Raw genomic sequence first — 15,709 nt, 5'->3', positions numbered from 1 at the left:
CTGCTCTGTCTCTTAAGTGTTATTGGCAGACCCCTCTCTCCCAGGAGGCCATGGCTGTGAAACAAAATCCCGATATAAACTGCCTCATTGGTCCCTGCCTCACGCGCTGTCTCTGTGGCGTACTGTATGTGTGTATGTGACTGTATGTGAGTGTGTGTTAATGCAGAGTGCTTCCACCACAGTGTAATACAAAGCTCTTTTTGACAGTCTTTCTTCAACTTTTAGATTGCCTTGCTTCAGGACAAATGATCCTCACTCCAGTAAAGACAGTCATGCTCGTCTCTATCATTTATAATCTCTACTGTCGGCAGAGATGCAAAGACACTCGCTCACAATGACTGTTTTTAAATAGGCCTGGCACTATTAATTGTTAAATAAAACACTATTTAAATTTACTTCTAGACAAGTTGCTATGTAGTAGTTTAATGTTATAGTAAAACTTTCCCAACCTGAATTTGATCTCAGCCAACCGTGTGCTCACAGTTTATATTACATTAACAACATGACCTTACATACAGTAATCAAAACATGTCAGGGCCAAGACTCAAACCTTTCTTTGACAGTCTGTGACTCCCAGCTCAGTAGCCTTTAGCAGGAGTTCATGCACGACAGTTTTATTGATACAGACCTCTGTAATAATTACACAGCGTCTCGCATGCACTATTGATCAGGCCTATTGATGAAGTCATATTTTACTGTAAAGGTCTGTTGATTTGATGCATTACAGCGTAAATCTGTCCTCACAAGCAGCTGAGCTGGAAATCTGACTGCAGAGTGACGGATGCTCTCACAGATAAACACACGCAGGACTGTTTATATCCATTGTTTGATTGAGGTTGGGTGACATAAGTTTAAGATAGTGATGTAATGATATTCATATCTTTAGTCCAACCGCATGAATACACGATCACACAGAGACGACAAGTGAGATCTGCCTTCCAGTCCAGCTCATATGATGTGATATATAAGCGAGGGTGTTTATAGAGTCACTGCTCCATCTTATCATGATTTGTGTTGTCAGCAGGGGCTGGATCTGCATGACGTTAATAGATTCTGATGTGGTTCAAATGCCCCATGGTGAATGTGAAATAGAGATGAATGTGACAGATCGCACAGGACTTGTCCTGTATATAAACGGCCTTTGGAAATGTTGTTCTCACAGGGAAGGAAGGATGGTGTAAACGCTGGAGTGTGGGGGAACGCCAATGCTGGTATTAAAATGGTAAGAATGCGATCCTCAAAGCTGACCTGTAAGTCGAAACAAGGAAGAAATGCAGGTGATTTTTTTTCCAAGAAAAATCATCATATTGGTTTGCTATAAGGTTTACTGTTATTAAAAGAATCTTTGGCATCCTGAACCTGCAAACACCCTGAATTGTACACTAATGGAGAACTAAATGTAAAGTGTCAAATAATATGCACTGGTGTCGCGCATTATCACCCTTTGATCTTCCCATGGAAAAATATAATATGTGTAATAAGGGAAAAAAGCAAATTTATTACCATTGGAGGAAAGGAAAATACATCTTTATGGTCCAGGTTAAAAAGCAGCTTACTAGACCATGTTTCCGCTTTGGCCGGCAGTTCAAAAGCATGTTTTCTTTTCGAATTTTTCTCTGGCCGGATTCTGAATCACTTGGGGGCAGTTCGCAAAAGGCTGTGGTGCACCATTGCCGGGCTGGTTTTCACATTTAAAGAGCCAAAGATACATGGGGAACATGTTCTCGTTCAAAAGGCCTACAAAAATCTAAAAGCTGGGATATTGAGTTAATTGCTGGCCCAGTCAAAGCAAGGCTGCTGCTGCAAAATGCGGTGTACAGCCTCGCTGTAGAAGAGGACAGAGGAGTGAAAACTGCTCCTAATTACCAATGATTTGCTGGATAAGCATGTGACCTGCTACAACATGAGCAATTTTAAATGACCTGGAATCTTAATGACACTAAACAAAACTCATGAAAAACAGGCTATAAAAACGAAAAAAGGGTGGCAGTTATTTCTAAAAGGGGTTTAGAAATATATAGTGGCTGAAAAGCTATAAAAATAAAGATTTTTATAAAATAGCAGATTAGAGTGTTTTTGGCTTCATTCGAGGACTTCTATTGTGCATGGTTGATACAGCATCACATCTACCAACGGAAATGGTACAAAACTAAAGCACACCACTGACTTTGAACACTACTTTTGTACCACAGCTGTCTGAAATGCTAATATATAGTCTTGTGGAATAGCAACAATACCTCCAGTGTGTTCCCCAGAGCTGGAGGGAGGAGGCAAGACAAGACAAAGACAGTTTTTAATCCGAGCAGGAAGCATACAGTGGCGATTCACTGTGAAATGGTGAGTGATATGACTGAGTAGTGTATTTACTGAGTCTGACAGGGTAGGAGAAAAAGAGTGTTTTCTTCCCGTCCATACATTTATCCCCCTCCATAAATCACCACCAATGGGATTCATAAATGTGGAAGAGCAAACGTCGTGTTGCTCCGACTCAAGCAATTCCACTTTGACCTTTAAATTTGGCATTGGTCACTCATGCTAAATGTGTGCCACGACCTTCCATGACCTTGGACTATTCATATTTAATAGCCTTTCAGTCTGATGGTTCCGCAGAATGCATACAGTATATGAATGCACACACTGCAAAGAGAAATCCAAACATTTAATGCCTTAGTTTGAGAGTCTGGTCACAAGTGATTCTTAGTTGTCTAGGTGTCTATCTATGAAAATACACATGAATGAAGAGAATATATGACTGTGTCTTTATTGCTTTGATTCCATTATCCCTACTCGGCACACTCTATGATGCCCTATGTGCATCATAACCTTTGACTCCAGCCAGTGCTTTTAAGGTTCTGCACTTTGCCCTCTCCCATTTGACCTACTGAAGTATACCTTTATAATTGCCCCTGTCGCTATCAAATGCACATATGAGGGGGTGCAGAGGCACCAGGCATAAGTCTGTCCAGTAACCTTTTGGCCTTTGGTCCATTCATTCTGCTTGAAGCAAGCACAGCAGGTCTCCTCTGCCTTTCCACAGTCTAATACTGTATTAGTCTACATGTCTGAGTTATTGATGGTGCTTTAGAAATATTTTATTGGTCAGTCATGACCTTTGACTGGGGCAACGCAAACACTAACCCCCCTAAAGCTTCCTATTGACATGGATATATGTATGATCACATGGTTAATAGTATAGATTTAAAACAGCTGAAGACCTGGTCTTTTGGATTTTTGCACTGTGAGGTCAGCATTGCATTTCATTAAGGGTTAGCTCTAATAAAATTATCCACTGATGCTTAGGGAAAGATTTTTAGGAAAAAAAATATATGAAAATTATTCATATCAAATAATAGATTTGAATAAATATTTTATGTCACATTTCCAAAGCACAATGTGCAAGTATCCATAGGAAAAATGTCACAGGCACTTTAAAATGCTAAATCTTTTCCTCATATCATCCTCTTGTCTCCTCCCATTACTTGACGCAAAACTCTCCATCAGTGGAAGTGTAGCTTGCACTTAAGCACCTACAATTAAGATAAGCCTAGCCACAACTGGACAATTACCTGCCAACTAACCTTTTCTGGAGGCACTTAAGAAGGTAAGGACTCCCGAGGATAGATGTACCATGAGTAGAACAAGCTCTTCAACAGGCCAGAAGGAGAGAGACAGAAAGGTAAGGAGGATGTAATGTATGAGAAGACGGGGATAGAGAGAGTGTGTCAAAAAGAGAGGGAAAATGATAGAAATAGAGAAAAAGACAGTATCCTGGTGAGATTACCTAATCCTCTGTCTGAGAGGAGTATTTGAAGGACCTGGTGGTGTCAGACATGAGGGGGCTTTGTGGAGGTTTACCCAGGAGAGGCCAGCTTAGCGGGGGAATCTAGTGGAACACCAGGTGACCAGTGCTTCGTCCCCAAGCACAAGCCTCAGCTTGTGGCTTTGTAAACACTGTTAAATTGATTGCAGAGAGCTGATGAGATCTCCCTGCAGCCTGGGTCATTATCACATTGTGGAGTCGCTCTAATTCACTGATACTGAGGCCTATATGGGTTGTCACTCACTTTTATGTTGTCATTTTTAATGTAAGAGGCATCGTTTCCGTCAGTGCGTATCTTTCAGGTTCTGAAGATGCAGACATTTGAAATGTGCAATGAATTTAAACACTGAGGAAGACTTCATTTCCTAAATCATTGTGCAACATTTTTAGCACCAGTGAGGGTGTCTCTGCTTCTGCACAACGGGGTGAGTTTCAGTACTGTATGATATCTGATCCCAAAAGCCCTGCGGGGCAGCCACAGCAAATCAACAATGGATTAATGGATGTGGGTTTGCTCATAAATCTCGTTGGGACTGGAAAGCATTCGAGAACAGTCAGCCTGTAGTGGTGCGCTTAATGTTACAGGCAGTTTGGGTTTCCCATCGTTCAAAGTAGTGACAGGGTAGTAAAGATGTGGCAGCATCTTATGTCTGTGTTAAATCAGTGAATGTCAGAAATGCTAGATAGTCAGTTTGCTGTGCTGAGAGCTGTACCAAAACTGATTCATTGGTGCAGATATGTTTGTGAATAACTCCAATGATTTTCCATAGCTCTCAGTGTCCAGTAGAATGACTTCATGTACCACAGCAAAGACAGGAAAAACAAAAAAGATATGTTGTGGTGACATGCACTAATTCACTCATGTCACTACAGCCCTTCAACCTTAGCCTAGTGCGTTAAGGCCTCGCCATAGATCACAGTGGTTAACAGTTAGCTGTTCCTGCAGGTGTGCAGAGAATGGCTGTAACAGTCTCCATTACTGGAGAGAATGGCCCAACTCCCACAGCCCCCTCCAGACAGTGCTGTCATTACCCATCCATTGTGAGGCCTGAGAGGAAGCTGTAAGTACGGCAGACTTATGGCTTTGTTAGGACGACTGGATGCTCACCTCACATGCAGCACCGGATAAGGAGGTATGGCGGCATGGAAGCCAGATAGAGTGATAGAGACGGAGGATGAATCAAACACTTCCATGATGCCCCGCCACCATCTCCACGGCCACCCCCTGATGGGGTTGTGAGTTGAGTGCATGGTGTAAGGTGGCGAGGGTTATTTGGTGCTATTTTTTACAAGAAACGGGCTGATTTGTCTTAGGCCATTACCGTCTATTACAGCTGCGAGTCTTGGGGAAAAGGTGGGAAGCGGCAGACGCTGGCATTCTGCCTAAAGAGAAATCAATGAAACAAATTAATCCTTCGCAGGCTGCAGTGACACCGTAATCCATCATTCAGGGGGCGCTTTTACACGCTGAATCAGGGAGCAAGTCAGGGAGGAGGAGAGCTTGGCGGATGGGTGGGTGCATGTTGGTTGAGAAAGGGTGGGGGGAGAAGGGCGGGTGGGGAGACCAAACCCCTGGGGGACAGGGGCAGACATCCATGCTTCAGTAACACTGTGGTAACGGTGGGTGGTGGCAGGGAATTGAGTGGCTCTGAGCCCTGCCTTTACATCCTTGAGCTGCCTGTGGACATACATAGTAGTAGGAGGAGAAAAGGGACGTAAACACAATCAGCTAAACTACACCATGAACACAGGCACGGTTGTGATTATACACATATTTTCTCTCTTTTTTTACGTCACTTGATGGCTATTTCAACCCCACAGGGCTAATGGCTGATGCTGAAATTCATATGAAAGCTTTATAATTTGCTTCGCACTGAAGATACAGGCAACCAACTGGTCAGTAATGTATGGACATAACTAAGATGTCAAACAAAGGAAAGAAAAATGTCAGTAATTGGAGCTTTGCAGGATTTCACTTTGTTCTTAAGAAATTGAGGAACCTAATGAGCAATATGCAAAAAGCTCACTAATTGCTTGTCTGTGAAGGTAAAAATACACTAAAAAACAGATCACCATCTCACTATTCAAAGCAGTGTGCTCCATACGTGTGCTGAGATTTGCTGTGGTGATGCCCCAGCACAGAGCCACTCAGGGCGCAGATCTATCTGTGTGATTGAAACATGTGATCATCTTCCCTGTGAGGAGACAGCGTTGTCCAGGCCAAGATCCACGTGAAGCAGCTGCACAGTCTGTTGAATCTTGTAACACTCGGCGTCAAATGGTACCACAATTCAAGTGGGAGCGAAGAGTGGAAAAACACACACATACACACATATCAAGATTGATGTGTTTTTTATTAAGATCTTTGCTGTGTTGCATTGCCTCTTAGTAATCTTACATCATTATGAAATCAAATTCAAGAGCGTGATCCATTCTGCGCTACCGTCTCAGCCAGCTTTGTTGGTCTCGAGGCTCCTTTGCAACAATTGTGGCTGCACAGTCATCGATGGTGACTGTGTGTGTTCATATAACAGTGACTTTTGTAGCTGATGAAGGGTGGTGAGGTTCATTGCGTTAAAAAAAATGACAGTTTATGCAGAAACACTACAACAAAACCTTTATTTGCTGCCTTATTTTAACAGGGGGTTCCACTTACCTTTACCAGCTCCTGGTAAAAAGAATGCGGGTGGTTGCCTCCTTTCTTCCTCAAGACACAGGTGGTAGCATTCTGAGGAACGGCATGTTAGAAAGAAATCTGAAAAAATATTGTGGGCAGAGGAATAAAAGGAGGGGGGTGAATGTGGAGGGTGAAGGAAGAAGGAAGGGAGAGGTTGAGATTAGGAGTGGGTGGGGCAGCAAAGAGGAAGGGTAAAGGGAGTAAAGGGATGGAAAACAAGGAGTGGAGGGGAGGGGAAAAAATCGAAAGGATGGAAAAATGTGGGGATATTGCAGCAGAGCGGATGGTGTGAGGGAGGCAGTGTGAGAAATGTTGCCGGAAATGCTAGAGCCAGCAGCGTGTGTAAAAAACCACACTGCAACATTTCTCATCCTTGACATCACTGACAGGCTTTCCAAACACACAGTGTGCTTTCAAAGTGCACGGTTGTAATATCCAAATCTTTACCGCAGCTTCTCCTCTCAGATCATACTCTTTTGTTTTCCTTCCTTCTGTAAACACAGCAGATGTCAGAGGTATTAAATTTAACCAGTGCTGTAATTCTTAATTTGAAGGGTGTGTGTGCTTTAAGATTCCCACAGCAAATACAATAAAACATGTTTGTGTGCAGTGAGAACATTCTTTGACTCGCTCTCGAAGCCGTAGAAGAGACACACTGAGAGGAGTGAAGGGGTGAGGAATGACGGATATGAGGAGAGGAGAGGAGGAGGACAGAAGATTGTTGTGGAATGTTTGCAGATCTGGCCAGAACTCGACCATCTCATTTGTCAGGGCTTGACCTCAGCTCTGGGGTTAAAGGTTAAAGGCAACATCTGAGGGAAACTGACTCGGCTATCTCACGCCCGCACACACACAGGCAAGTAAACACACAAATGTGAGAGTGTCTCTCCTTCTGCATGCTCTCACACATAATTCAAGCTCATGCACACTACATCTGTATATATCATCATTAATATCCATCCCAGTCTTATTTGTTGTATTAATACCGAGTGTTATGTTGACCCCTAGCTATGAAAAGATTAGCTGCCAGTTTCCCAAAAGCATACCAAAGACTTTTTCCAAAACAAAGCACTGAAGAAGAATTTGAATTCCAGGATGCTTGGATTCATTTCTGAGTAGAAAAGCTTGGAGTGTACTCGATAAACACACACTCCTGTACATAATGAAACAGAACAAATCGGGACTGGGCAATGGATTTCGAAAAGAGCAGCTCCTTAAAATCAAAGTAATGATTAATTCACCTTTTATGTTATATTTACCGCTCTTCGTGGCAAGTGGTCGCAATTCTCGTGCTTCTAAGCAGACGTGTCACTGTCACTGTCCTATGACCACACAACACTTGCCATAAATTACATCTCATCCGAGTCTCAGCCCTTCACCACACCAACATGTCCCACTGTGTGTCCAAGCAGCAGGCCACCGTGTTCCTCTTTGCCTGTGAGGTGACAAACAACACAAACTTAGCTGCAGAGGGCAAGGTTAACCACACGGAATCACTCACACAAACTCTCTCCTCCAAGTTTCAAATTAAAGTGAGGACATAGCAGGAAATGACAATGTGTGTGGCCCGTTTCAGTGACCCACATAAACAGCAGACACCTGTGAGTCATATGAAATTAAAACAATTGGCTGATGGCAGCTACGCCTTGCATACTGAAAACGGCGGAACTCAGTCATGTTTGAGAGCATTTTTTATTATTATTATTTTTCATTCATCTACAAATAAAGCGAAGCAGCAACTCACTTAATGTGACTGCACTTCCAGATACTTCTGTGCCCCTGTTAGGGAAACAAATTGTTCATTTTTTTTTGTTGTTTAAAATGCAGCCTTCCTCCCTGTTTCTCTTTTATTCAGCTTTAAAAATAAAAAAAAAAAAAAGGAGAGAGAGACAGATAGTGCAGTAGCTAATATTCATGGCTTTGAGATGCATTTTAAATCACACACCTTTGTCATTCTTTGGCCGGAGACATCAAACAGGTGCTATGAATAATTTATCTTAAGAGTTTCACATTGATAAGGTCACAATCTGCCAGGTCTGGACACTAAACACAGGCCATCTTCACACCTTCACTTTGCTGTCTTTTTAACACACATGTGCCCTCACACACACTAAAACACACTCCTTTTAAATGAAAACGTCAGCATGCGTGTGTGTGTGCGTGGGTGAGAGGGAGAGAGAGAAAGAAGGAGTTAGTGTGTGTCTTTTGATGTAAATATTTTTAATAGTTGCTCGACTTAGAAATTGTGTGACGTGATAATATCTACATGTTAAGACATATTTCTCATACAGTATAGATCAATTTATGGCACAAAATATTTTTAAAGTTGGTAAATCTGCACGAATATGCCTCTCACTCAAACTGCCTCAGAGAATTACTGGGAAATGATTTCCTCTGTACTGATGTAAACTAGACTGCAGCAGCGTGCTCAGTCGCTCATGGTTCAGCTACACTACATTTCTAATTAATCCCCTGCTGTGTGTTGATTTTTTTTTTTTTTTTTTTCAGGAAAAATGAGAGGAAAATAGTGCAGTGCTTATATCATGCCACTCATTCAAATTCAAAGGAAGGGATGGGAAAACTATGGCAAAGTATCACCAAAGGTCATCAGTCAGCGCAAGGCACCATAGCCCACAATGTAAACATCAGTGTGTTAAAGTTACCAGAAGCGAACTAATTAGATTCGTAAATGCTGTCTGATGTGAAATTTTCTCCCATAAATATTTTGAAATGGGAGCTAACTCTCATAGGTGAGTCCGTCACCCACTACAGCGCTATGGCAGTGACAGGACAATCTGAACATTAAGCGCACAGGAAAACACTCCTCCGCTGTGTTGACCCCCCTCTTCCTTTTCTCTCCTCGTCTGTCTCTCGCTTCTTGTTCGTTTCCGAAGTAATCGCAATACTTAAAAAAAGAAAGGTTTTGCACTCTTCTGTGTCGGAGAGTAATCTCGCTCTTCTGTCGCTGGGCTATATTTCTACAGTGTGTTGTCGGATAATGTGAGGATGGGATGAAAGGTAATCTGCGTGCAGAATTCCTAAAGCTCCCTTATCCTTGTTGAATTTCTCAAGAATTCCACCTTTGGCCCCCCGGTTTTCCTGAAATAAATTACCTTAAGGGTAAGATGCCTTCACGAACCCCCAGTTAGTTTTTTTTTTTTTTTTTTTTTTTTTTTTGCGTTGCCCTCTTTAAACTCAGCCAAGCAGGTATTAAGTCCCGTTCTAATTCACTTTGTTGCTCAGGGCTGCATCTCTCCCTGGATATTTGACAGGCACTTGGGGAATGAGACTAAATTATTTCCCAAACTTGCATGAAAATAGTCCTCACAATATTAAAATTGCGTTGTGTTGAGCATTTCTGATTACAGTGTTGCATTAAGTTGACACAGTAATATAAGCAGGTCGCTTTTAAGGCAAACCCTCCGGGCACTGACAGTCACAAGCCCTTCTGATAAAACATTTTCCCATGTCAGTTAATTTTCTGTTAGTTTTTCCCTGTGTATTGGGCTTAGCTACTGATTGATATACGCTAGGCTTCCTTCCACGCTGGTTTCCTAAGAAGTACACACGCTGTTGAAAAATCTGTTTCCCTTCATCTAGCTCCTGGTACTTAAAGTTTGGTTTTTTGGTGTACTACAAAATTACAGTGTTTGCACTGTGGAACCACGAGGGTTTCAGTGCTAATGGATTTATAATCTCCGTCTCTGGGACCATCCAGAGTAATTAGCACATAGGCTCTAAAGAAATGATGGTTAGTGAGCAATAAAGCCATTGCCCATAGCATAAACTGACAGCCCCTCTAACCTAACCAACCTAAAGTCTAATTGGGAAAGTCGTTGCAGTTATTGTCCTAAATTATAGTCTGGGATTCGAAATCCCTGGAAAGAGACTTCAATTCATGACACGTTAACTGAAGGGAGCGCATCTCTGCACACACACATCTACAGTAAATATAATGAGAAAATAAACATTTATTTCCATGCAAACTAAAGCGGCATAATATAAAGATAAAAACATGCAAGAAATTATCACGGTTGTTGTTAATAAACTTAAAATTGTGCACATCCGTTGTTGTTGGCATCTGGTTTTAAACTGAAAATGAAACTTTTTCTTTCTTTTGGGAATCACTTTTAATATATGTATAGTTTTCATTAATAATTAGTAAATGATTTATCGTGTGGACTCTGTCCTGTTAATTGTTTAGGTCTTCAAATAGTTGAAGCCCATATGCTATTACTGATTTTATATATTCCGACTATTTCTCACGAATCGTCTTTCCATTAAGAGCAATTAGATTATGTCTATTGAAAGTTGCTGATCCATGGGGGGGTGGGGGGGCAATGGGATAAAAGGCGATTTCAAGTGACCTTCCCGTCCCTTTCACACCAATCCGAGCCTCCAGAATAATTTGGGGATCAGTTTTGGACAAAAAGAAGCCCCTCAACACCCCCCACCCACCCCAACAACCCATACCCTTCATCCACCCCTCCCTTTTCAACACACAACCACTCAGAGCAACAAAATCACCAGTTTAAACATGAGAATTAGTTCTATTTTTTTTAATCAATATTATTAATTATAACTTGCAAGAAAGATGTAATTAAGGTATTTTTTTACAATTCTTATATACTTTTTCAAGAACAGAGTAAGGTGTTGAAAAAACAAAAAGGGTGCAGAGTAGCAATCAGACTGCTGCTTTAAAAACCAAGTCAAAGTCTCAGTTGTTTTGAAGAGGTCACGTGACGTGTTATTTTAGATTTAACTACTTCAGCATAATTACAAAAACTAATTTCATTTTGTTACCCAACTAAAACAGGGCAAATCAACGGACCACTACAGGTTTACTGTTAACACGAAGAAACAAATATGTTGGAAGTCAGTTATATATATATATATATCCCCAAAACATTAAACTGAAAGACTGGCAAAGGACTAAATTCTGTATTATCTCTTTCTTTTTTTTGTCGTTTTTTGACTCCTTCATTAGTAAGTAAGGTCAGATAAATGTAAATGCAAATTTTCCAATGTAAACACATTTTAATTAAAGTTAATTAAATATTTATATATCTATATAGAGAGATATAGATATAGATATAGATATAGATATATATGGGGATATCTATATTATATATAAGAGGTACACATCATTATCTCCCCTGGGTAACAAGCGCACCAAGGGTTTGTTTAGAACATGAAAAGTAGTTTAAAAAAAAAAAAGTACAAATAACTTCTGTGACAAACTTTTTCACACTCCGCAGAAGCGGGGTTTAGACTTCTTTGGTGTGGCTATATCCTGTGCTCCACTTGACTTTTCATCAGTGTGTGTTACTCAAATAATAAACATTCGGGAGCAACATGGGACATATTAAACGTTGCTTATAGTTGCATGCATAAAGGAGAACATCATTTCATTCCTTTTTGATGGTTTAATTGTCTTAATTTAGCACGCAGGTGTTGACGTCGCAGGGATCAGCTGTATGTGGCCCTTAAGCTCGGCAAGCAGAAACACAACACTCCTGTGTACACAGGAGGCGTTTTGAGCTGAGGCCCCTGGAAAAGGTAATCAGCCTCTAAGCCCCATACAATGTCTTATTGAATATACTGCGGTTACAAACTCTGGAGTGATTACATACACACAATCAATAATAAACAGACCTTCGACGCTTTTTTTACTAATGTTTTTTTTTTCCTACATCAGTTTGCATCGTTTTAAATTCTCTGAAATGCATTCCTGTTGTCATCTGGTGTTTTATTAGGGAGCCTTGCACTTATGACCTCAGTGTTTTCCCAACTGATTGTGCTGCTTGTTGGTTTCAGCTGCGTTAAAGTTGCATTTTGTGAGCTTTACAAAGTCTGAATTTGTGTACAGAGGGCATTATTGATCACAGATTTGGCAAAACAGCAATGTGCTTCCCATTCTTACAAATGTTTATCTAATAAGGTCCTTTGACAAAACTACCATGCGAGTGAAATTTAAGCAGCCATAGAAATTCTATTTGTGGTTTATTCAAGTTTTATTGCAATGGAAAATGTCAGCCTTGTCTATTTCGAGACCGCAAATAATCTGTTGCAAAGCAAACCGTTGCATTGCAGTCAAAGTAGGACTGCTGCTATATAATGCGCAAATGCATCAATCACCTTTGTTAATGTGATTATGTCATTCTTTAGATGTTTTTTCCAATAAGTTCATATTTTATGGAGACGTCCGTATTTTTCTACCCGATTAAAAAGTGGAAACCTTAAGTATAGGACATGAAAAAATATTGCTTTGCTCACTTAGTATTAATTAGCATGAACTTTATTTCAGCATGGGAGGATTAGGTTAAATGTTATTATGTAAGGTTATTTTAGAAAGCCGTCTGGCACGCGCTTTGTCCTGGAATATATTAACCTGGCCCACGTTGCACATCGTTTATTTTATATCACTTTTCACTGCACTCCCTCCACATCAATAATGCTGCTTTGATGGAAAAAAAAAAACACATACACACACGCATACTCCATGTCGCTTTAAATTTCCTCTCAGCAACATTTTCTGACGCATAATGACTTCTTAGTGGTGCGCTGATTTTTATTTGATTTTATTGATTCATTTATTTCTTTTTCGAATCTATAATGCATGCATCTAGTAATATCCTGGCTAAATTGGCACTTGGGAAAGAGTGTAGAAGATGGGCAACGCCTGGTCTCCTTGATCAGTCTTTTAATCCGGTGACACTATCGCTGAGACAAGCAGACGGTTATCGATCTTTTCATTATGTGTTCAACCAACAAACAGCTTCGCAGGTGAAGTGCACTGGACGTCAAAAAAATGGGCTCTCGTGTCCATTTGTACTCCAACCAGCCTGCACTAACATCACTTGCATCAGATATACAAATCAGTGGGGAAAACGTGAAACGAGTGTCTACCGTCGCCCTTATCGTGGAGGGAGAAATGAGACTGTGCACTAGTTAAAAAGTTGTGACTTTGACACGACCCGGACTTCTGCACGCTTTAAAGTAAACGCTCCTGTGGCGGGACTCAAGAGAATTTTGTCCTTGCTTTCAGAAGCACGCGTGTGCATGGCAGAAGAAGTAATAAATAGTGCACTTGCCTTATCGGTGCCCGGTTTGCCCACGTAGAAAGCTGCTCCGCTACCGTTAACCACCGTCGCTGGCGCTTCTTCTTTTAATGTCCTGACGTCCACTTTCTCCTTCTTACTCTTGCCGATTCTCAGATTCTATTAGAGCGTCTACCCTGCTCCCATTCGCTGTCCCTCTCACTCTCCTCTCCTTTTCTCCCGCGGAGACCCTTTCCAATCTGTAGAGTTAAATCTTAATGATACACTTACAGAAGAAGAAAAAAAAAATCTTTGTCCGATTTAATCTTATTGGTTTCACCTTTTCAAAGAGCTAGAGATATGGCCGGGGAGTTTCACTGGAGTGTCCGAGACAGGGACGGGAGAGAGAGCTCTCTTGTTGAATACTTAAAAAACAACCCATCCCTCCTATGCGTTTACAAAGGGGGCACTTGCATATTAACGCTCCTTTATGTCTGCTATTATCTCGGTGAGGTTAAAGCTCTGTTTACAACGTCTTTAATTCATTAAACAACAATTATACGTATTATGCATAGTTACTGAGTCTCAGCACGGTATTACCATGTTTTTGGACATGTACGCACACGGTTTGGGGGTTTGTGTTCAATCTATATTCCGTGCGATCAAGAGTGTAGTGTATTGTTGTCGCTATATTTATTCAGATGTAATAACACGTATTTTTTATGTTCGCTGAAAGTTTGGTGGGGTTTTTTGTTGTGTTTTGTTTTTTGTTTGTTTAAGTTATACATCCCTAACAACAAAACAGTTGTACATTTCATAACCTCGTCAATAAAAATACACAAAGGATAAAAGACAACAGCGGCAAAGTTCGGACTTTTATATTTTTAAAATCAGCTTTTGCGATTTAAAATGCATGTCTGATGAGTTATGGATGCATTTATATGAGGCTGTAATTGTACAATGTACGCTAGATGGCAGCGCGATCCAGACATTTTTGAGTTGGAGAGGCAGTAAGCCTGCAGAAACCCTGGTACAAGAAAAAAGCCGGAATCCCCATGCAAATTGTCAGTAACTTCACATTTTGAATTACTGTCATTATTAAGACATAATATGACACCGGCTCAGTGATTGTAGAGACTATAGGACCTTGGTAATTATTGAATATTGCTCATTCCTCGGTCTAATTTTAGAGATTTTCGGCCGCTGGCAAGGCATCCCGTTTGTATAACACTGTCTTTTATGCATCATTCTTCCCACTGACATTTTCTTTCTCTTATTAACTGGTTTAAACTAAACGTTAAGTTTTAATCAGCGAGACTGTGCCGATTACAGGCAACGATGTACCGCAATGCGCATGCCAAGGACAAAACAGCCTGTGAAAATATCAATCCATGGCAAAACATTAATGACATCCGTTAATTCTATAATGAAGATAACAGTCCGAGACAAACCATTTTGAAACTTCGGGGAATTTCTGAAGCAGAATCCCCCTTTTGCCGCTGTGTACATTTTTTTTTTTTTTTTTTTTGGTTTATTTGTCGTGCGTAAAATCTTTGTCCACTCTTTCCTTTACCCCGCTTTTTTGCTATTCTGTCCAGGGTTTCTTCCTCTTTTTTGGTGACAATAGACGGCCCATACTAATCAGGTTTCAAAGTAAATAGCAGCGCGGGGCGAGCTCAATGTAAATTGTGCCTGTCAGAGCCCCCCCCCCCCAACCCCTCCAGTCGTCGATGGCAACACTGCAAAAAATGTCCGTCCTCAGACCTCAGTCATTCGGTGCTGGAACCGAAGCGGGAGACTGAATCTTCCATCCAGGGGGGTGAGATGCTTCTACTTGTTCCTAATGCCAACCGATCCATCACTGTAAAATTCATAACATCGACTATTAATTACTAAACCGATCTCCCGCACGGCTGTCTTGATGTCAACATATCGACTCTTAAAATAACTCCCAAAACGACTCAAAATGCGATCGGAAACAAGGGGGATTCTATAAACTACAGTTATTTGTCTTTTTCTGCATTTTCAGAAAACAAAAATAACATTGGAACATTTGAACAGGAGACCCGGTGACTTATTTGGATGGACACTTTTTGCAGTGAATGAACGGAGGGGGACTCTAACCAATAGAGAGAAAGAGAGGGCTTGGCTATAACCTTAGCCTCCCATTTT

General features: G+C 41.0%; 1 long non-coding RNA gene across 1 annotated transcript; it reads right to left on the bottom strand.

Annotated features, from left to right (window-relative positions):
* Window positions 1-6,155: 6,155 nt before the first annotated feature.
* LOC146376003 (uncharacterized) lies at window positions 6,156-15,706 on the bottom strand. Its single transcript, XR_014801815.1, has 2 exons — window positions 13,592-15,706; window positions 6,156-7,932 (listed from the first exon to the last, which is right to left on the bottom strand). It is a non-coding gene; the product is annotated as an uncharacterized LOC146376003 (long non-coding RNA).
* Between the last annotated feature and the right edge of the window lie 3 nt (window positions 15,707-15,709).

Source organism: Perissodus microlepis, chromosome 12, assembly GCF_051167445.1.
Source record: "Perissodus microlepis isolate ML-2025 ecotype Zambia chromosome 12, ASM5116744v1, whole genome shotgun sequence".
Classification (NCBI taxonomy): domain Eukaryota; kingdom Metazoa; phylum Chordata; class Actinopteri; order Cichliformes; family Cichlidae; genus Perissodus; species Perissodus microlepis.
The sequence above is the reverse complement of the archived record's forward strand: the minus strand, read 5'-3'. Positions and strand labels throughout refer to the sequence as shown.